The 22,541-nt window shown below is 37.3% G+C and overlaps 1 protein-coding gene across 3 annotated transcripts in view; it reads right to left on the bottom strand.

Annotated features, from left to right (window-relative positions):
- The window catches only part of CCDC91 (coiled-coil domain containing 91), a 148,371-nt gene extending 137,625 nt beyond the window's left edge, over window positions 1-10,746 (bottom strand). Inside the window, exon 1 of one of the 3 annotated variants that reach the window (XM_054214313.1) lies at window positions 10,722-10,746. The gene's annotated coding sequence lies outside the window, so the exon portion shown is untranslated. Of the gene's footprint in view, window positions 1-10,167; window positions 10,658-10,721 lie in introns of those variants that run through there. The other 2 variants (XM_054214304.1, XM_054214323.1) reach the window with 2 other exon arrangements.
- Between the last annotated feature and the right edge of the window lie 11,795 nt (window positions 10,747-22,541).

Here is a 22,541-nt window from a genome sequence, read left to right as displayed (position 1 = left end):
ATACAATTAAATGTATTTTGACTTTTTAAAAATAAAAACTCTTATTTATTATCTAGACTTATAAACTAGACACTGTAATCAAATCATACTGTATTTTACGCTATGAGATTTGAACAATTTAACCATAATTGCCACCTGAAGACCATTTAAAATAAAAATGTGTTGGTTTTGCAACAACTTTGTTAACCTCTTTTTTTAAGAACTCAGATATGTTAGAAAGATAATCAATTTCTGAGTATGTTCTACATATACCATGTAGATCAACAGTAATAAAAAGTGACTTAACTTTTTTATAACTATTTTTTGAGCACTCTTGCTACTCAGTATTCTTTATTCAACTTTGATATCCATCCATTTTACTGAAACGTGTCTTTAATACAATTCACATCACAATAACTGGATAAATTAACTTCCAAAATCCTTCTTAACCAGAGTCTGGAATACATTAAGGCAATCCAGCAGGTCAGTATCTTTACCCTTGTAAAAACATTTTGAAACCTTCTACTGATAAATTAATTTTCTAACAGTTTCACCTTGTCCCCTTTCAAATGGATGACAAAGCTGATTTACTTCTGAAAATATGCACTGAAAATATCAAGGATTTATATTGCATACTTTGTGCTTGCTATAATTAAAAAAAAAAAACCAACAACAAAAACAACCAAAAAAAAAGCCCACAAAAAACCAAATCATAACTCCTCAGCTGTGCGCATACCACTGGGGCAACATATGTGTCTGTGTGTGTGTGTATATATATATATATATATAAAAAGAGATAGTGCGCACTTATTTTCAGAAAGTAAAACAAAAAGTATCTATGTACAAAGTCTTCAGGACATACAGTCAAATTAAATTTAATAGTTTCCAAAAACAAATATAATTTGCCTCTATTTTGAAATTTTCCAGCACATTAATTCCTGTCTCTTCTCTTAAAGAAAATGTGGTTCTTGAACCAATATTGCTCTTTCAACCCCAACAAAGGACAAGTCAGGCCTCTTCGTAAACATTAAAGGCAGTTCATGCATGCATTTATAAGGATAACTACACCAAATCTCAAGTCCCTTCAACAGCAATAGTTAGTTAGCTATATCATACACTTTTTAAGCACTCACTAAGTAGAAAAAAGTATTCATAAAAATCCTAAAACAGAAACTATTTTTTATCTTCTAATAATAAAATGAATCTGATCCTGGAGTATCAATATCTCATTTCACCATTCATCATAAAGTAATTAATATTAAATTTCTGTATGAATTGTTTTTAAATGGACTGTAACTTTTAAACAAAAGTGTTTTTAAATTCGGTTTCTGAGACCCTTTCAACAGCCATTTTACAATGTTACTAGACATGAGTGCTAATCAAGTGTGCAAGAACTTGACCAGCGGGGAAAAAAAAAAAAAAGAAAAAAAAAGTAGTAAATCACACTGGTTAAAGTTTCACATGTAATATGAGAAAAACTTGAGAACCCAGCAGCCAAACATATCACAGGCCACAAGACTTGACTGAAAAGCAGCATTTCAAACTAATTACAACTTTTCCTCAATCTATAGTTGATCAGGCCAAGACACCGATTTTCACTCCGGCAGCTTATAAACTAAAAGCAAGTTGACTGTGCCATGTATATCACATGGAAACCTCTTTGGAAGCTCTGCATTATTTCAAAAGTTGCACCCCATGGAAAGTCCTTTTAAAAGCTTAACTGGCAAGTGTATGCTAAAATATTTTGTTTTCCATCTAAAACGACACTGAATTCCAATCCTCAGAGACAGGATTTCCAGTTTATTTCTCTCTATACACACACACTAAACTCAAGAACTGTAACATAGGAAAGTGTTGTTAAAGTTTTGAAAAAAGAGTAAGCCTAGTCCAAATAAGTTGACTGTAAGTCTCTTTTCCTCAGAAATTAAAAAAAAAAAAAAAAAAAAAATCACTGGCCTGTGTTCTGCGATAAATAAAAGATATTTAACTGAAAACTTAGTATGTAATATAAAGGATACTAAACCAAATTCAAATTAATGCAATTCAAATCTTTCCCTCAAGCCCCATCTCAAGATAAACGAAATCAATTCTAGCAGTGTGTTCTGGCAAAGTATTTAATGAGAAAAAATTCAACTGTAAAGAACTACAAGACCAGGTTTTGGCAACACTACATAGAATATCGGATAGCTTTTACCTACATTCACATTATTCAAAAACCTTGAGACATGGAATGAACTTATAATTATTTAGTACCTTATTTAGTATATTTCTTTATAAGCTAACAGAACTTCAGAATCACGTACAGAAAGAACTGTAAACAACAAAATCTTCTCATGGTACTAGTTGACAGGTTTCAAACAGATGTAACTCTATAATCAATACTTTCCTGATTACTTTGTATATAAATTATTGGTGCCCCCCAATCTATAAAGATTTCAACTGTAATTAAAGCAACAAGAGATGGTTCTTTCTTATTCATTTCCTTACAATTTTTTGTGTTCAAAACTAATTTACAGACAAATAATTCTTCTGATTAGAAGCAGGATCTTGCATTGGCAGCACGGTTCAACACCACCTTATTATTTCCCAAACAATCAATTCTGTGCAAGAAATTACACTATAGCAAAATCTAAAGCAAATACACCCAAGAACAAGCACAGCATTAAGTAGTCTGCTGACTTTTTTGGCTCTGAAACATATGAAAATACACCATTCCATAGGACCTCTAATGGAAAGCAGAAGAGGAACGGCTTAAGGGTGAATTTAGAATTTGTCTTTACTTGTCAAGGGCATCTATACATACTTACATAGACAGCAAGACTATTTCAAATGTATATTGTTAGTATGGACTTCTAAATCAATGTTCAAAGCACTTCAGTTTTGGTTTAGCAGTTTGTACGTCAATCTGACTAAGTCTGCCATTACCACTGCAAACTGAGCTAAGGACTCGTCACATCCCCTAAATAAACTCTAGATGCAAAATGCCTCAGAAGTTTTTCAGAAATATTAACAGAAAAGCACAGCCTGTACTATTTTCCTTTGTATAAAAGCCTGCCTTTTTGCTAGTCTGGAAGAGAAAAGAATTGACTAGCAATAAGTAAGTACTATTCACACGTGCCCTATTTGAGTTCAAATTAGTTTGGTCCCTCAACTATCTACAACCACCTAGCATCACACACCCTTTTCCAAACCCTTGGAAGTTTTGTATTTTGAATCTTTAAATATTACCTGCAGCCTAGCTCAATTACTGTCATCTGTTACTATTATTACCTACAGTCTCACACGTTAAATCTCACAGATTACACTTACTTAGCATCCAAATTCGCTTACTTCTCTGATCTAGATGGTACTCTGAATATAAATTTCACCAACTATTATACCAAGGGATGTCTTCTAGCAAACATAATCAGAACTGTTTATCTCTTCAGCACCTAAAAAATTTTTCTATCACTCAGTAACAGTGTCTTTTAAATCCAAGCTACACTTCTTGCAGCAAGGCATGGCTTTCATGTGCCTTTCAATGGACTGTGATCAGACACAAACACCTGTAGGAAGTAGATGGTAAAGCATGATACACACATACTTCACATCTCATACTTTGCAGATACCATCACAACCAGAAGCATATTAAACCAGCCACCTTTTAGTCCCTTCCTCCCCCCTCCCCCGGCAGGGGCCAGCAGTCAGAAAAATAATATACACATATTCAGCCTGAATACACAGAACTAAAAATGGAAAAGAAGTTTGCTTCTTGGACAAACTCCTCAAAGGAGAAAAGCATAAGAAAAAAAGTCTGCAGCACTGATACTACCTGTTAACCAATGTCACCTGTCCAGGCCTAATGACACAACAATCTGCTGCCTAACTTAGCACAGACACACATCAACTAAAAACACTGACAGTTCCTTACATAAACCATCAGGAAAATTCTGTAAAGAAACATAACATGTAAACAAATGCGCTAAAAAAAAAAAAATAATAAAATTCTGAGTGGTTCATCTATGTCACCCCTCACCCCCAGTTTAGGTCACCAGCTATCTATTTCCACCATACGCAGTTTTGGTTTATTTTATTTTCCTAACAGGTCTACTATCATGCAATGTATTTAGATTCTTATGTTTCACACATTATAGCCAAAACCATAGGCAGAAGATTAGGCTAGTTTTCTTACATCTCCTTTTCCCTTAACTTTACATCCCAGTAGAAAACAAAAAACTAAACAATGCACCAGTGCAACAAAGACTGTTTTATCTTGAATTATTTCAATTGAATATAATCCCTGGGAAGGAGACAAGAAAAATGCTTAAAAATTCTAATTTTAAGGCTTGTAACAGTAACACTGTAATAGAGAATCTCTTCATAATCTTGTATATTGAGCTCAAATTGTTTATGAAGTTGCTGCAATGGGTTGTTAGTTTCTGCTTCCTCAGATGAAGGGATTTTACTTGTTTGGTTTTTAAGTGTGAAGTAATTTTCAGGGCTAGGTTAAGCAACCTGTTTTGGTCTGCATTTAAATGGAGTAGGGGATTATATTCACTTTTCTCAATTGGCTTAAGAGAGTAGACACCATTAGCTGAAACGGAAGTTTGCTGCTGCTTAGAGAGTAAAAGGCATAAAACACATTTCAGAGCGGCACCAATTGTCCTCGTAGTTTTCTCCGGTCAGAGAAGCCTATGCAATGTATTTGTTCCCTCACTTCTTAATTTAAGATGTTTGAGAACACAGGATCTTTATCTCACTAAAAAAAAAAAAAAATCATTCAAAATAACTCCCACTACCTTCCTTTTCTTTGTTAGCAGTTTCAGTTGCTTTTAGATTGCAAGTACTACATCAGGTGTGCCTGGAGTTCTTCACCAAAGATATACATAAAAAGACAGTAAAAATACAGTCTTAGTTGCAGCTGCCATATCACATCTGCCCAAGTAAATGTGTACTCAACTCTGAGACCTTGGCCATAAGGAAGTACCTACTTCAAATTACGCCCCACAACCCCCTTCCCCCCCCACCTCCAAAAAACCACAAAAAAATCCACACCAAACCAACACAGAGATAAAAAACACAGAACAGCCAGTCCTGAAATTTATCTTACAGTTATTGACCAAGCAGCAGTTTGATCTTAACACAAATTAAAATTATAGGTGTGTTATGACCTGGTCAACTCCCCAGCTCATTTTACACAAAATAATTTGTCTGCTAACAAGATGGACTGAATTTGGACCACTGGTTTTAACATGATAGATCTGGACACCCATCATTACATCCCCAAGGCTTTCTGATATGCCCTACCCTTACTCCTTAAGAATGTAATTATAAACTTATTTAGTAAAAGCTATACAAGCTGCAACACTTCTAGAAAACTTCAGATGGACACCAAGTAAAAATTAGTGGTTTGTGCTAACAGGTCAGAACACGTGTAGTCTGGTTTGTCTTTTTTTTTTTTTTTTTTTTAAATAAGGAACTGTATGTTCATTACCACTTACAGATTTTGCCTTAAAACAAAAAAATAAGCAGCTGTCAGCAATGAAAATATTTTCTAAAGTCATTACTGTTTTAGAAAACGCTTCTCCCTGAAGTCAGTCTGTAACTCCTCTAGAAGTGAGGCACAGAAAGTTTTCCCTACCACACAAAAGATTATTTTTTTAACAGAACTCTGATTGGCCACAAGCTCCTACTACATCACAGATCAAACCCTTTCCATTTTCTTACTACTATTCATGCAGTAATCACAAACCTAATGTGGAAAAGGAATGAAAACTGACTTTCAAAGACCTTAGGTAAACACACTGCCTTTCTGAAATCCAGGCATTCCAAACAAGGGCTGCTGTCCCAAACAAGGCAAAAGGTATACCTACAAGAAGATAAAGACCTATTTCAACAACAGATACAACCCAATCTGGAAACCTAATTATAAAATAGTATTATAATCTGTTCTCATCTTTGAATAAAATACACGCACAAAATTCCAATATAAAATTATCTACTCCATTTGGGTTCCAAAAGAACTTCCATTTGATAGAGAGATAATTATACTTCGTGCAGTAACATTTATCTGGTTTTAAATATCGAAAACATTTTCATCACAACCATATTATAAAAACTCAATAAGCATCAGAAACACCAAAAAAAAAAAAAAATCAACACCAGAGACTCTTAGAAAGACTTGAGTCCCTTAGCTATTTTTCAGAACAAGACCTGCAGAAGCGCAATGACATGATCCTACAAATGCTTTTTTTCACGGACTGTTAAATGCATACTGCAGTCCATATCCTGTGCCTCTCTAACATAAGTGGTCATGTAAGTTTTAATGAGTTTGTCAATTGGCAAAACAGTTTTAATTTTTTTTTTTTTTTTCATTTAGTTAAAAAAAAAATTATTCTACAAAAATAAACTGAAATCCACCAGACTCTCAGGGAACAACTACTAAATCTGTGGGACTCCATAAGCCATTTCTAAAATGGAGTCTGCTCATCTCAGAATGAATTTGGGGGAAAAAAAAAATAAATACTTAAATATATTTCGCTTCCTTTACATTTTTCCTAATGCTTTGCCATATAACGCGAATCAAACTGGGATCAGTTTATATAATCATACACCGCAGAATCACATTGCCCTGATGTTCCCATTCCCTTTAGATGCTGACCTAAAGCCAGAAGAAACCCCATTTATCCATTGAAATTTCCAAAGCTTTAAGCTTTCTCCAGCATTAGAGAAGGTATGTCTCATGTAAATATGTGCACAGAGAATTCAGCAGCCCAATTCTTCATTTGTAGGAGGCACCTACACACCATAATCTTCAAGAATATACTTCGCCCAATGAAGGCACAGGGCAATCCCTGAGAAATTTCCAGTACTGTAAAAATAGCCTTTACAGATTGTAACGGTAATTCTCTGCAGCCACGCTCAAGAGGTATTACCTGACAGAGACACCTCTGGACATTATGAAAAGCCCCAAGTAGTATCAGGGAAACACGGACCCCCATCTCAGCAAGGATTAATGATGAGATTTTCCCAGAAAACAGGTACCCATTCTGGGTACGTAACATCAGATGAAGCCTCTCTAAACCTGTTCACCTTCTTACAGATTTTTCCGACTTTCATTCAGTGTACCCAAAAGAACATCCGCCACAGCAAGTATGTCTACAGCAGTTCTTTTCTTGAAAAGTCCGTAGCTTACAGCAAATACTTGTCATCCCTTTCAGCTCACATTTATTCAGTATCCTCACCCAGGGCTGCATCTCTTCCCCAGAGTATTCATAGAATAGAATAGAATATTTCAGTTGGAAGGGACCTACAACAACCACATGGTCCAACTGCCTGACCAATTCAGGGCTGATCAAAAGTTAAAGCACGCTGTTAAGGGCATTGTCCGAATGTCTCAAACACTGATAGGCTTGGGGCATTGACCACCTCTCTAAAAAACCTGTTCCAGTCTTTGACCACCCTTTCAGTAAATAAATGCTTCCTAATCTCCAGTCTAAGCCTTCCCAGCAGTTTGGAACCATTCCCACACATCCTGTCACTGGATACCTAAGAGAAAAGATCAGCACCTCTGTCTCCACTTCCCCTTCTCAGGATCCTGTACAGAGCACTGAGGTGGCCCCTCAGCATCCCCTTCTCCAACCTAACCATGCCCAAAGTCCTTAGCCGCTCCTCATAGGACACACCTTCCAGCTCATATTATTCCTATTGAAGTAAGTATGAAATTTTCATTACATTTTCATACACGTTTATCATCACTTGAAACAGATTATTGCAAAATGTATATTTTTCTTCTTCTATTCAGATCAAGACTACAGTGTCTTGGCATGGTTGTGTTGTCACACAACAGCTCTTAAGTATGCAATACTTCATAATCAGAGTACAATTCTTCAATACATGCAAAAACTGAAACAGAACCAATAAGTATACTCAAACATTGACATTCTCTGCGGTAATGTCACTGTGAACTACTTTTATAGAAGTAACACGTCACATTAAATCCCTTTTTAAGTCCTTTGTTGAAGTAAAAGCAACAGCTCTAGTAATAGATTCAGGGCTACAGCCTTGAAATTAGTAGTTTTCCAACTGGAAGAATTTGGGTTTGGATGGTTTGTACCTTAACATGCGTTTGCACACCCTATATCCTTTGTTTCCAAATAAAATAGTTTTTAATATTGTCAGCTGTTAGTGCCAGTTTCCAGCTGGCATGTTGATGTATTCCATGAACTACAAGCAATCTGCTCTCCAGTACAGATTGCTTTGCCCTGTACAGTATCTGTTACAGCCTTATAATCCAACAGGAAGATGAAAAGCGGCAAGAGCCACAATTTGGAATCACCCCTGCTACCAGTTTAATTATAACTACTTTTTTCTAAAACAAACAATCAAAAAGCACCGTTATTGTTCCATAGTCACTTAAATTTAGTTTACATATGTGCACAAAAACCTGCCACCTTTTCCAGAAGGAACACAATAAAATAAGAGATCTTGTAAGGATATTTAAGCGTCAGAAACTGCACAAATGGACAACAGCAGATTACAAAACACACAAGCAATCAGACCATTGCAGACTGAAACAACTGCCTTGTGAACGTGAATGGACTCAAATGAACATAGGCAAGAAGGTATTGTGAATTTTAAATGTAAAGCTTGACAAAAAGCTTGTTTCCGTCATACCACAAACTTTTTTCCATTTGGTGTTGCAAGCTTTCCTGGAAGTTAGTTTTCAGTAAGCCAGGAGGAATCAAGCCAACTGCTCAGATACACACCATACTTAGATGTCTTAGCAGTTCTGTAAACATTTAGAGAATGCCAGTTATTGTCCTTAAGACTGCGATACAGTGCTTCCTCTGGACCAGAAATATGCATTATAGCAGAATCGTATTTTGGCACCTATAAATCTATGTAGCTGTCATCATCCTGAATGTCAGCCTGACACCACATAAGCAGCTAACATTGTCTAGACAACATACTCTTCACCAAGCTCTGGCAGTAGTTGTGTCACTTGGAAAGAAAACACAAAGGAGCTGGTCTAACAGTTTATGGTGTTTGAAGACATGCAGAAAACAATCAAGCAGCATGCAATTAAATGCAGAAGTACTTAAAATGCATTGAGAGCTCTAGTGAGGCACTGACCAGTATGTCTCAAAACCCTTGGGGAGGTTTACGAACATCACAGATATGAATGTGTCACCAGGTATACTCAGTTTTCAATCATATCTATCTCTAGATAGAATTAAACTGGAAGGAAACCTTGAACTTAATTATAGCAATGGTCAGAATAAAGATTATCTACTATTCATTGGAGCATCCAGGCACAACCTGTTTGAACACTGCTGTGATTTTTTTCTTTCAAATCCTATTGGCATGGAGTTCACTACTGCACTCATTAACAGAAATTGCCTACCCTGCAAACTTTGTTTGAAAATGGTCATCAGTCCGTTTCCTGTATTAGTGACTGAGAAACTGACATCCCCAAAGAAAAAACAAGTACTAGAACACTAGCACCAACAGTTACTTAGACATTCAAGCCATTGATATGGAGGCACTCGGAACAAAGTCATAAGCTTAAGAAATGTATGCAGAAGAGCAAAATCTGAAGACTTAGGAGAAAACAAAACAGCCAAAAAGCACTGAGAAAAAAACCTAAACAAGCCTACAGAAACAGGTGTTCAAGCACTGTGACAAAAACTACCCAAAGCTCCACTAAAATGCTGCAGTAAGATGGCAGAAAATGCATTCACAATGTGCAGCTGGTAGGCAAAAAGAATTGCTAAAACAGGAAAGGAAATTTGCTTATAAGATAAACTACAGTCTCCTGAGAATAACCAAGGCTGAAGAGAGAGTTCATCAAGGGAGTATCCCAGAGCAACAGGTTAAGCTCAGTTGCTGAGGTATCAAGAGTATATAGCTAACCCTATTCTATGTATAAGAAGCCTCAAAACCTAAAATGTTTAAAGACCAGATTTATAGAAAATGTTTTAGATGCCTGAAGATTCAGACAGATTTTCAGAAATAGTTCAGCATCTAACTCCATTTATAGTAAAAAATATTAGGCACACAAGCACCTCTGAAAAAATCAGGCTAGATATTTCGCCACAATTTCAGATTCCGGACAATGTTTGAAAATTTGGCCATACACAGTTTGGCCTCAGAAGCAGAGAAGTCATAGCCAAGATTTCCAAAGCCCTGGGCTAGAGAACTACTCACAAGGCTCTCCTTCCTGTTGACAGGGGTATCAATTTTCTGGTGGAGGAAAGGAAGGCTCCTGTTGTTCCTCTAAACTACTTTTAAGATACCCTTTTGTGGAAGCCCTGAAGTCACATCACAAAGAGCACCCACCACAGCACACGGATACCAACACTGGTGGGCCGCAGCTGTGGCACTGGTAGGGCCCGCACCTGGGGGCAGCACCGGAGGAGGAGTCAGGCCGATGAAGGCAGGCCTCACAGAGACAGTCACCTGCAGCAGCCCTGCTCTACCACCGCCGGCACCAGGCCAGATTCCGTGCCCCGGAACTCCGCTGAGGGGAGGCCGGTGAACGGGCTGGGAACAGCACCGGCCTCCCACCCTGTGCTACGCCCACGGGGCGCGGGTGAACAGCCTCCACAGAGGAGAGCGGGCGGCTCCTTTTACCCTTCACTCAGCCCGCCCCGGCACTTCAGCTGCCGTTCCGAGCCCGCCGCCACCGCCATCATCCCTCCCCACGTCCCCGCCACGGGAAAACCGCCCCCGCGCGCGAGCCCCGGCCAGCGCGGCCTCACCCGGATGTGGATGCCGGGCCGCTCCCTCCCTCTCCCCCCGCCAACCCCTTCCCCGGCACCCCGACAGTCACGTGGTGTCGGCCCCGCGCGCGCGCGGGGAGCCGGCGGTCGCTGATTGGCTGCCGACGGGGTGCGGGCGCCACCGCCTGAGGCGGGAGGAGGCGCGCTGCCGGTGCCGGGCCGCGGTAACGGCCGTAACCGCCGGCTCGGGGCGCCGGCGGGTGCCTGCGGGAAGTGGCTGGTCATCCTTGGACGGCTCCCTGGTCTTATCCTTACTTACCGGGCTGGTCACGGAAGCCCGACGCCACTGGAATCACCGACTGATGCCGGTCTCGGAGCAGCGCCGAGGGTGGAGCCTTTGCCTCTTGGCCTTTGGTTCTGCAGGCCGAATGAGGTCGCTCGCCCTGCCTGCGTGGTGACCTTGGGCTCGGTGCCTCAGGCTGTGTCCTCAAAACACCAGCAGCGGCATGTTTAGTTGGCACCACTTGCCAGTCTTCTGCATCATCACAGAAAATGAATCGAGAACTGACTGGACAGTGAAAATCTAACCGCTCCCAGGTCTGGATAGGAGGAGAAGATAAGCTTTTGGGCAGTCCGCTCTGCAGTTGCTGTAAGGTGCTGAGAAGACATGGTGTAAAGTGGCAAAAACTAAGGCGGAGCATCCAGGTTGTGAATGACATACTATAGTGTGATGAACTGGGGAAACTTAACTGGTTATTTTCACTACTAAACATATTCTGTGGACAAAACAGTTTCAGTATCTAATAGAATAGATACTTATTTAATGAACAGTGCATTAAAAGGCACAGAATGAAAAAGTTTTAGCATTATGGCACTGGAAAGTACACCAGTAATTTTCATATTCCATACTACATGAAGAAACAGAAAATATGATGGTTTAGGCTATATGTCCCATTACAACTGACTCCAAAGGTGGCGATAGAATATGACTTTTTTTGTAAATAACATATGTACCTTTATCAGTCCTTTTACAAGTTATGCCGTGCATTAGAGCAACAAAGATGCACAGGGCTACAAAGATGATCAAGGGAATGGAGCACCTCTCCTATGAAGAAAGGCTGAAAAACATGGGTGTCTGTTTAGCCTGACAAGAGAAGACTGAGGGGGGTCTCATCAATGCATATAAATATCTAAAGGCAGGTGTCAAGAGGATGGGGCCAGACTCTTTTTCAGTGGTGCCCAGCAACAGGACAAGGGGCAACAGGCACAAACTGGAACAGAGGAAATTTTGTCTCAGCATAAGGCAAAACTTCTTTACTTTGAAGGTGGCAGAGCATTGGAACAGGCTGCCCAGAGAGGTTTTGGAGCCTCCTCTGGAGGTATTCAAAACTCGCCTGGATGCATTCTTGTGCAACCTGCTCTAGGTGAACCTGCTTTAGCAGGGAGTTGGACTAGATGATGTCCAAAGGTCCTTTCCAACCCTACCGTTCTGTGATTGGGAAAAAAAAAAAGGCTAAAAGGCTTGTGCCTGAATCACTGTAAAAGTTGAAAGTTTGATGGACGTTTCTGAGACGTTCAACCTCAGCAGACAAAACCAGCAATTCTAAGGGCTCTTGTTTTCTGCATTAGCTAATCTTCCACTGCAGTATTACCCCAGCTGTAGACCATTATGTAGGTCAGTCAGATGGTAGAGTTTCTTCTTGGATGTACAAGGGGAAAAAATATCTTCTTAAGAGAACCTTTTGAATATTTCGTATTAATATGTTGACATTCAAAAAGTTCTACAAAGTTTTAGTCAGTAGTTATCTCACTGATTTCTATAAAACTAAAAGTGAAAATTCAGATTCTCAGGACTTCGGGAGATCCTTTCCACAATGGTGTTCAAACCTGGCTCTCAGGCCAGGACTGCCTGCCCCTGTTTTGTCAATAAAATTTTTTTACTATCAAGGTATTATTCTCTTTGTACAGATTAATGTGAATTTCTATTACTGATTACTGAAGGCAGCAATCCTTAAGTATGTTATATTTATAATGAATGTGTTCTCTGCAACATGTTCCTTTTCTTTTTTAGAGTTTGCCATAGTGTTTTTTGCAGAAGAAATAAGCATATTCTGGGCAAAAAGCCAAGAAAAAGTAGCTTTTACCAAGCTAAATTAGGTAATTACGTTTTCTCTGTGTTTTTAAAGCACAGCTGTATCTTTTGGGTTATGAGAATTAGTATATAATATACTTAATTTTATACTTTTCTTGTTATGTAACGGAAAATGTCCCTTCAAAATGCCCACTTGTTTAATTAGCTCATTTTCTCCATTTTGAAAATCAGTAAAAGTAAATGCATTGCTTATTAGAATTTAAATATTTTTTATTTTTCCTGAGTTTAATGTTTTATAGTGACCATTATCATATGCCTGTTAGTTTTTTCTGTGTCAGAACTTGGTGATGAGAAAAAAATTAAATCACTTTTGTTACGGTTTTCCACTAAAGTGATTACATTAATATTGTATCTCAATACTTTTCAATACTATTTTAATGACAGGTAATATGTGTCAATGAAAGATGACAAACAGTTACTTGGTTTTCTCTGTGATAACAAAATGACACTGCTAATGCCATTCTCTCCGTAACTGAAGAAGACTGATAAAAATTATGCTGTGGTTTTTTTAAGTAGATACACAGTAAGATTACAATATCTTTCAGATTTCCTTGAAGCCTACAATTTACATAATCACTAATATTCTAAGACTTTTTTAGCATCTGTAAAAATTGGGTATGCAACTTCTGTGTACATGTATCGTAAATTAATACTGGTCTAGAAAACAAATTAATAAACTATTAGATGTATGTTTCCTTAATTCAAAGTGTTCAAAAATTTCTTGAATCAGTATGCAAAAGTGTATTCTGTCCTTAATTCTTGTATCAGCATCACAAGAGAGGAAAGTGTCCCTAGTATATTAAAACAGTTCGAAAAAGAAATCAAATACTAAGGGTTTTCATGAACAATAATGTTTAGCTTGTCCAAAAATCAATTTCAACATCAATTCTGCACAACTTAGATTTTTGTAACACAAGCCTCTGTCTCTGGTTGTTTGGTTTTTTTTCCCAAATTAACTCAAGTGGGAAAAGTCCTTAAAATCTATAATTTTCTAAATATCTGTATTTATGGTTTTCTTGGGGTCTGATGTGGTTTTGTTTTGATAATCATCTTCCCTGCTGAGTTGCCACACTGTAGCCCTTGAAATATGCTGTTATTGGTGAATCTACTTCAACTTTTACTTCAGCTGACCTGTCTCAAGGCACTCATCAATTAATTTTGAAAATCTCCCTGGATAATGCCTCTAATATTTTAGGAGTATTTCCTATTGTAATGCATCCCAATGAAATAAAACAAAAATTTTCTTACTGTCTAACACTGCAGTTCATTGAATACCCCGATTTGGACAGACCATCGGTATAAATTTTTGGCATTCTTCCAAAGTAGTACCGGTTCTTGACAGCCACCATATTTTGGGAAACTAAAGGATGAAGAAACAAAAGGAAACAAGAAAATCCATTTGTCGCACTCTCAGACCCATTCCCTGAAGCCTGAAATGGACAATTTAATAAATGTAAATTCAGCACTTAAAGAAAAAGCAAGAGGAAAAAACACATTGCAAGCTATACACTGATTATGGTTTTTAAAAGGAATCAGGAAGTAGAAGCTGTACGGGAGGCTTATATTTTGACTTAAGATTGAATGCAGCAATTAGCAAAAAGTTGATTGTTTATGTTTGATAGCTGTATTCAGCTTTAAACTATGTTTCTCTCCAGAGTTTTATAAAATACGAAAAAAGACCTTTCATAATACTTAGATTACTTAAAAACAGAAAGTCCAGTATAATTACACCCAAAATAGTTTGAACCAATCTAAGACCAAAAACTTCTTAATTTGGGCTGAATGTTATTGTTATGTCTCCTAGAGAGCAAAGTTTATAGAGATTCCTGTCAGTTCTGGAACTTTTTTTTTTAATTGGTTCAGCCTTACATGGTAACATTAGGTGGTTATAAATAAGTGGGTAATACCACCCTTCAGTATAGCAGTTTGTGTGGTATGAAGCCAGTCATATTTGTGGGTCTTCCAAATCAAACAATGTTTGTAATGTTATTGGACTGGATGCTTTTTTAAATCTTTGTAGAGAAATAAGAAAAACTCTGTTGAACAAGCACAATTTATAAAGTAGGTAGGAATTGATTTACCACTATTAAATGCCATCAAAGACCTGACTTCCTTACTGAGGGAAATTGGTGATATAACTTACAACAAAATGAAGTATTTACTTTTCTTATTCTGAAGCAGATTGAGACAATGGGGTGTAGGACAGTGAGCTGCTTTGTATGAAAGATTACCACTGTTTTAATACTGTGCCATTCGACCATTTTCGAACACAGGCAAGTCTTATAGCATCTGAAGTCTTTATGAAGTTGTTTGGTGATCAGCAGGAAAGAATGGACCAAGTTCAGCTTGTTAGCAAGCTATTGTTTCCATGATAACACCAGACATACTCTCTCGTTCTTCTCGTCAATACTAGGAGCAAGATCCAAACAGTTAACCAGTTTGAATGGGCAGGACAAGAAAATACTGCGTCAACCCTGAAACTAGCCATCATGTGTAGAATAATTTAGTCTGTTTCATCAACTTAAATCTCTGGTTTTTCCCATATTGAGGTCACTACTCCCATCACCACCTAGTTCAGTCCTCATTGGTATTACCACAATTGGCAATAAAGCAAAAAGCATATTTGTTGCTAGACCACAATCTGCCTGCTTAGAAAAACTGTCACCCTTTTCCACCCAGTAAAACAACCCACAGTCAAAGCATACTATACTTGTTTGCCTTTTAAGGTTTTATAGGAAAAATCATGGTATAGAAATCATTGCGATTTCCTTTCAAGAAAATTTACTGAAAAGGAGACACTTAAAACTCCTGCTGTTAAACAAAAAGCTTAGAGTAACTTTCCCAACCTATTGTAATATATTTCTCCTTTTGGATGACAGTAGCAGAACCCAAAGGCAAAGTTCTAAAGTATTTTTTCCCATTTATAGACTCTGTCTATTGGCAAACTATTTAGGCAATTATAGGCAGAAATGTAAAGTTTTCTCCAGGTTCATCAAGTAGGATTTCCAATAAACTATTGTACTGTATCTGTCATGTCAAGTCATGCAATCCTGTGCGTGCAGTGAATTAGTAGTATCCACTTTACTAACCTTCTGTAATTGTTACAGTTTTTATGCATCTAAATAGACACTGTGCTAGGCAACGTGGTGTTTTCCTGAACTGGGTGTTTTTGTTTTAAATAGTTGGTCCTGCTGTTTTCTAAATCGTATGGAAGTACTTTTGAATTTGCAATCAGTGATCTATTTTTCAGCTACCTTTTTCCAGGTTTAATTGATTTGTATGTTAAGTGCATTTGTGTAAGCAGCAATGCTACACTGGAGACTTCTTTGTGAAATCAAGTTAAAAGGTTTAAGACAGATTTTTGATTCACAAGAGCAACTCTTTTAAAATCAGTTTTTGCATACATCTGCAAGAGCAATTTATAAACAGTGCTCTTACTTCAAGTGGTATTTTCCTACAGTATTTTAGTTTCCTTTATTTAATGTTAAAATAAATAAATATTTGAGTTCATAGAAATTCAAAAGAAAACAATATTGCACAAAGAAATCACCTAGTTAATCATGTAAAACTGCACAAGTGCTGGAAGTTTAGTTAAGCTGTGAGGGAAATGTCCAAGTAGTCCTTTTTAAAGCCATTACAAGCATACTTGCAGCACTTTAAATCAGTCAAACCTCGTCAACGAGAACTAGGGCTGTATTCTTCAGCTGGTAGCTTATGTACACAAATTTTGTGGGGATTTGAAAGAGTGGACAAACAAGGTCCATAAATTCTCTCAACACCAAGTTCAAGAACTCTGAACTTCACCCAAAACAAGTTTCTGAGGACAAAAGTATTGCCATTTGAAAATAATTCTATTTTTCCACTTGGCTTTCTTAGAACTTCAGTATTCAAGATTTCTATGGACCGTTCTGAAACATGATTTTATTTCTAATGTAATCAGTACCTTCTCCGCAATGTTGCCACAGTATGTAAAGCGTATGTTGTGGGTTAACCCCAGGAGGAGATAAATTCAATGGGGCAAAAGTTTTCCTAAAGCTTGTGGTCTTCTTCCTAAGCTTTTGCTGTGATTTTGTTTTTCTGTATTTATTTTTATTTTTAATAAATATATAAAAAGAAAAGGACAAGTTTTGCAGCACTACTGGATTTATCCCATCAACGTGGTTTTGTGGAGACTACCTCAAGGAATGACAGAGCAGTTAAATCATGCCACTTCACTTACTTTTAGTACCTCTACCCGGAGTGCCAATATTTGAAAGGCAGAGCTTTATCATAAGGATTTTGTTTATTTATTTATATTTTGCTAAAGTTACTGAAAAAATTTATATTAAGCTTGCTGTACTAATAGCAATGACTTGATACAGATGTTAAGTAACCTAGGAAGTCATGCAGTCAGTCCTAAACTTCCCTTAAGCAGGAACCGGCACAGTTCTCGCTAAGCTGTGGAAATCCAGGGCTGACAGTGTAAACACGTAAGCCCTAGGAGGCACCCGGGAGACTTAGATGTGCGTGCAGTTTTACCATAGGTTCAAATTCTGGCCTTAGGACTGAAGAATATGAAAAAATACAGCCTTCAGAATCATTCACATAACATGGTACAAGTATTCCTTTACAATATCAAGCACTTTGTTAAGTGATGCGCAGTAACGTGTGTGCATCTAGCCTATAATCATTGACATATTAGACTCTGGCAAGATTTGGTATCTCACTGCTCCCCTAACATAGAAACGGTTTGCAAAATTATAATCCATAGAATTGCAGAAATCTCAGGTAGGTAGTCAAACAACTAAAAAGCTAGGCGCAGAATTTTCCATATAACTTGAGTGAGCAACTGTCCCAACTGCTGAGTCAGGAGTGAGCTGGAAGGCTACAAGTGAACAAAGACAGGATTCTGTAAACAAGATCATCATCTGAGCACCAAAGAAGGACAAATACTGTTGGTTTGGAACAGCTCCTTGGAATTGTGTGTAGTGCAAAGCATGACTTTAGTACAGTAGTTGAACCAGATGCAGTACCACATTAGTCAGTCTTGGAATCCTCTCTCACCAGATTTGCTGGAACCAGGTATTGCATCAGATTGGTCAGCATGTTAGCATATCATTCCTTATGAGTAATTTAATATCCACTCTTAAAAATAGCTTGCAGTGAGGCCTAATTGTATTGCAGATGAACTCCAAAAATTATTCCGAGAAAGTTCGTTACTATCTCACATTAAAATCTTCAGACTAGCCTCTCCACAATCCTAGGGTTATTTATACTTGACTACGACTTTGCTATATTTGAGACAGATGCAGGCAAACAGCCAGAAATGTTCTGGAATAAAAATTCCTCATTTGTTTCTCTTTGTAAAAAGTGAGCATCCTTTTCTGAGTCCTGGACTTTGTCAGCAATGGTGGCTGCACCAGTTATTGTTGGACAGCTATTACACAGGGAATGGCATTCTTTCCACCGGCAGTCAGAGGGGAATGACCATTCCTTTCTTCAGCAGTAATCCAACATGTCAGACAATTGCACCAAACGGGAGCCCTGATGGAATTTCAGTCTGGTTTTATGTATCCGTGTATAGATATAGTCAAAGATCAAAGATTTGAAATTTGAAATTACAATACTAAAAGGAATACAGATTTCTCTTCCACTTCTCCTTCCTGAATGAAGACATTTTTTTGCTGTCTCTTCACGCTAAAGTTGAGGGTCAATGATCTGTCTCTGGAATTAGAAGCGATCAATCATTTTTGCTGGTTGAACACTTGCAAAAGAACTACAGTAGGGATTCATTTATATTGGAGTTCAGAATAATTTATTTTAAAATGCAGACAGCTGAAATTTAACAATGGACAATTACATTTCTCTTTCAGTCCTAGGTAAATGAATCTCTATTTTATTATTTAAAGTGGCTTTAATGCTGCTAATTGAAGTGCTTTACTGCTTTATCCAAGAACTCATGTAACCCATGTAGTCATGTTTCATTATGGAAGGAAAAAAAATTGTGGAATGAACACCTGAAATAAATAATAAGTATTTCTTATATTACTGTCTGATACAGAAAAATCATGACATGCCCATAGCAAATGTTTTGTATAAATTGCATCTTCTCATTGTGCAACCACGTGATAAGCCCTTTGGGACAGCATTGTAGTAATAATCATCAAGCAAATAGGCGATTACTATCCAAATCCTGATTATTTATCCATCTTCGGGAGCTTGTTTTTCCATTAGAAGCACTCCCAAGTAATCCGGCTGCTATGCAAAAATTTAATTAAAAACATAAAATGATAGTTTGACTAGATATTTTTATTGGAAATAGATAAAGCATCAAATGTTTGCTAATGTGAAAGTGTAGCAAAGAAACTGCCTGACAAGCACAGGAATGCAAGTAGCATTGAAGACTTTTGACATTCATAAAATACATTATCACCTTGGGGAAATTATTACAATTAAATTATTTTCTTTTAAATAAAAAAGGTCATTTCTTTTAAACAAAAAAGGGCCTGGGAAGTTGATGACCAGGTTATAAGTGCTCCCAGCTCTTACTTCTTTCAGTGGAACAACTGTTAAACACATTAAGATCTGGTATTGTCCTAGGTTTAATATTCTTATATTGGTTTGCCCCTTTTTACTCAAATCAAAGAATAGAGTCATAGAATAGTTTGGTTTGGAAAGGACCTTAAAGATCATCTAGTTCCAACCCCCCTGCCGTGGGCAAGGACACCTCCCACTAGACCAGTGGCCCAAAGCCCCATCCAGCCTGGCCTTGAACACCTCCAGGGATGGGGCATCCACAACTTCTCTGGGCAACCTGTTCCAGCACCCCACCACCCTCACTGTAAAGAATTTCTTCTTAATATCTGATCTAAATCTCCCCTCTTTCAGCTTAAAGCTGTTACTCCTCATCCTGTTGCTATGCTCCCTCATAAAGAGTCCCTCCCCATTTTTCCTATAGCCCCACTTTAGGTACTGGAAGGCTGCTATAAGGTCTCCCCAGAGCCTTCTCTCCTCCAGGCTGAACAACCCCAACCCCCTCAGCCTATCTTCACAGGAGAGGTGCTCCAGCCCTCTGACCATCTTCATGGCCCTCTTCTGGACTGGCTCCAACATGTCCATGTCCTTCTTATGTTGGAGGCCCCAGCGCTGAACACCGTACTCCAGGTGTGGTCTCACAAGAACTGAGTAGAGGGGGAGAATCACCTCCCTCAACTTGCTAACCACACTTTTTTTGATGCAGCTAGCAAGCTATTGCCATTCCAAAAAAACCTGTTGACCATTTATCAAGTATTTTAATTACAAAGACAAGATAAAATGTTTATTACACTATAAACTAAGAATACTTGCATCTTATCCTAAAAAATGCCAATATAATGTTAGAAATAAATCTCTACTTCTAATCTGCCAATGGTACTTTAAAGGTTTGGCAATTATTTTTACCAAAACAAGCAGTTAAAAAAATGTACTCTTGGCTTTCTGATGAGATGTTTCAGTTGGCGAATTTGATGGCCACTACTGTTGGTGATTTTCATTAACCAACATTTTCATTTCATTAATAAGCAAAGGAACGTTCACACTGCAAATACATTCACAGCACCAGAAAGCTATGTCCCAATATTTTGTATTATTGTACCCATTAAAATGCCAATATTGGTTGCATAAAATTACTTTAGGCAATCAAGGAACTTAGGAGAAAGTGCTGAATACTTCATATGACCTGAAATGTTACAGACTCTGAGAGTTTACTTGCAAGATGTTTGTGAAACAACTTATGCATGTATACAAAATTTGCGTTTCTCAGTTGCATGAACTAATATTCAACCTTTAAAGTAGTGGAAACATCTGTCTTTTGAAAATATGTATTAAGAAATATGTCCGTATGTTGAAAAAATCAGATGAATATTCGCAAAATTATTCAGGAAGATTTTGACCTTAATCCCTTGATCCACATTTTGGTACACTATATACATTAAAAATAACATTATTTATTAGCGTATTGTACTGGAATATCACAACAGTATATTATTTGCATGAATGAAAAAAACAAAAACATAATTCCAAAACTGAAGATTTTCTGATTTATTGTGAGTTACTATGTATGAGGGAGAGTAATTGGTTTTACATTTAAACAATTTAGACAAATACGTACATTTCTTGAACACAGAAAAATTCAGCCTGTATTGACTTTCTTTTCCAGATTGCATTATTTGTTTAGAAATGAATTTCTGCTTCGTAGAACAGTAAACTGACTTTAATATTCAATGTAAATAATGTAAAAACTTTGAAAAACTAATTTATATACTACAAGTATCTTTTTAAGATACTCATTTTGGAAAAACACAAATAACAAAAGTACTTGGAGGACTGTACTTGTTAAAGTAAATTTACATAGTCTCAATACAACATGACAGATTATTATGGCAAAGATTAAAAGGAAATTAGTTTTCAGTTTTCTAAATTTTGTGTATTTTCTGGACTTGATAGAATTCCATACTTAATCATTTCTGTTATCCTCAGTCATTCGCCTTGCTGTTTGCAGGGCTCTTTTACATAATGACCACCAAAGAAATATTTGTACAAAGTCTGGAAGAACTGGTAAACACGCTAAATTACATTTGTAACTCATTTTTAATCCATTTCATTGGCCAGACATCAGGATTTAAGATGACTGCTCCTGAATGATATTTTTCTCTTTTTGACAGATTAAGACACTGTATTGACGTATCTTCTTTTCATGGCCTTCACGCAGATAGCTAGAATAGGAAAGTTCTAAACTATGGTCTGGTGATAACTGGCGTCATCCAATGCTGATTCAAATCAATCCAGTTGTTTTAAAATCAATTAAATCCTTTCCGTATGCTTCAGTGCACATGGAAATAACCTTAAACTGGAATATTTTATTTATTTTATTAAAATGTAATAATTTAGGTGGAAGATCTTGGAAAGCGTTTTAAATTATGTGATAGACTGTATCATAGATGTATTAAAGGAAGTTGTTGTGTACATTAGGTACAAAAATTATCCCTTTGCTTCTTTCTGACAAGCTCTCTACAACTACTTGAAAGGCATTTGTAACGAGGTGGGTATTGGTCTCTTTTCCCAATTAGCAAGTGATAGGACGAGAGAAAACGGCCTAAAGTTGTGCCAGGGGAGATTTAGAACCCCTTCACAGAAAGGGTTATCAAGTATTGGAACAGGCTGCCCAAGGAAGTGGTTAAGTCGCCTTCCCTGGAGTTATTTAAAGGCATGTAGATGTGCTCTTAGGGACATGGTTTAGTGGTGGACTTGGCAGTGCTAGGTTTATGGTTGAACTCGATGATCTTACAGGTCTTTTCCAACCTAAAAGATTTTATGCTTCTATTCTATGACATGGTTTTCAAAGATGAAATAATAAACTGAGGTGAAAAGAGTTTTCTAACCACTTCTTGGACCAAAAGTAGCAGATTAGTCTTGGACTGACACCTTTTATGAACAGTTGGAACAAGCACAAAGAATCTAGTAAAATTCTATGTAATCTCTCTCTTGCTGTGTTGAGGAAATTGTTTGGCCAAGACAGTTTCCTACAATGTGGTAGGTACACACCCAAGATAGCAGCACAAAATATTTTTAAATGTTTGAGTAATAAAATGAATATGTTAAGATTTTAGGGGGATGAGTCTCATGTGTTGCCAAAACCTAATTACTGGAAGTATTTTATGAATTTAACAATATAAAATATTTTAAGCAAT

This window comes from Rissa tridactyla, chromosome 1 (assembly GCF_028500815.1).
Source record: "Rissa tridactyla isolate bRisTri1 chromosome 1, bRisTri1.patW.cur.20221130, whole genome shotgun sequence".
Classification (NCBI taxonomy): domain Eukaryota; kingdom Metazoa; phylum Chordata; class Aves; order Charadriiformes; family Laridae; genus Rissa; species Rissa tridactyla.
The sequence above is the reverse complement of the archived record's forward strand: the minus strand, read 5'-3'. Positions and strand labels throughout refer to the sequence as shown.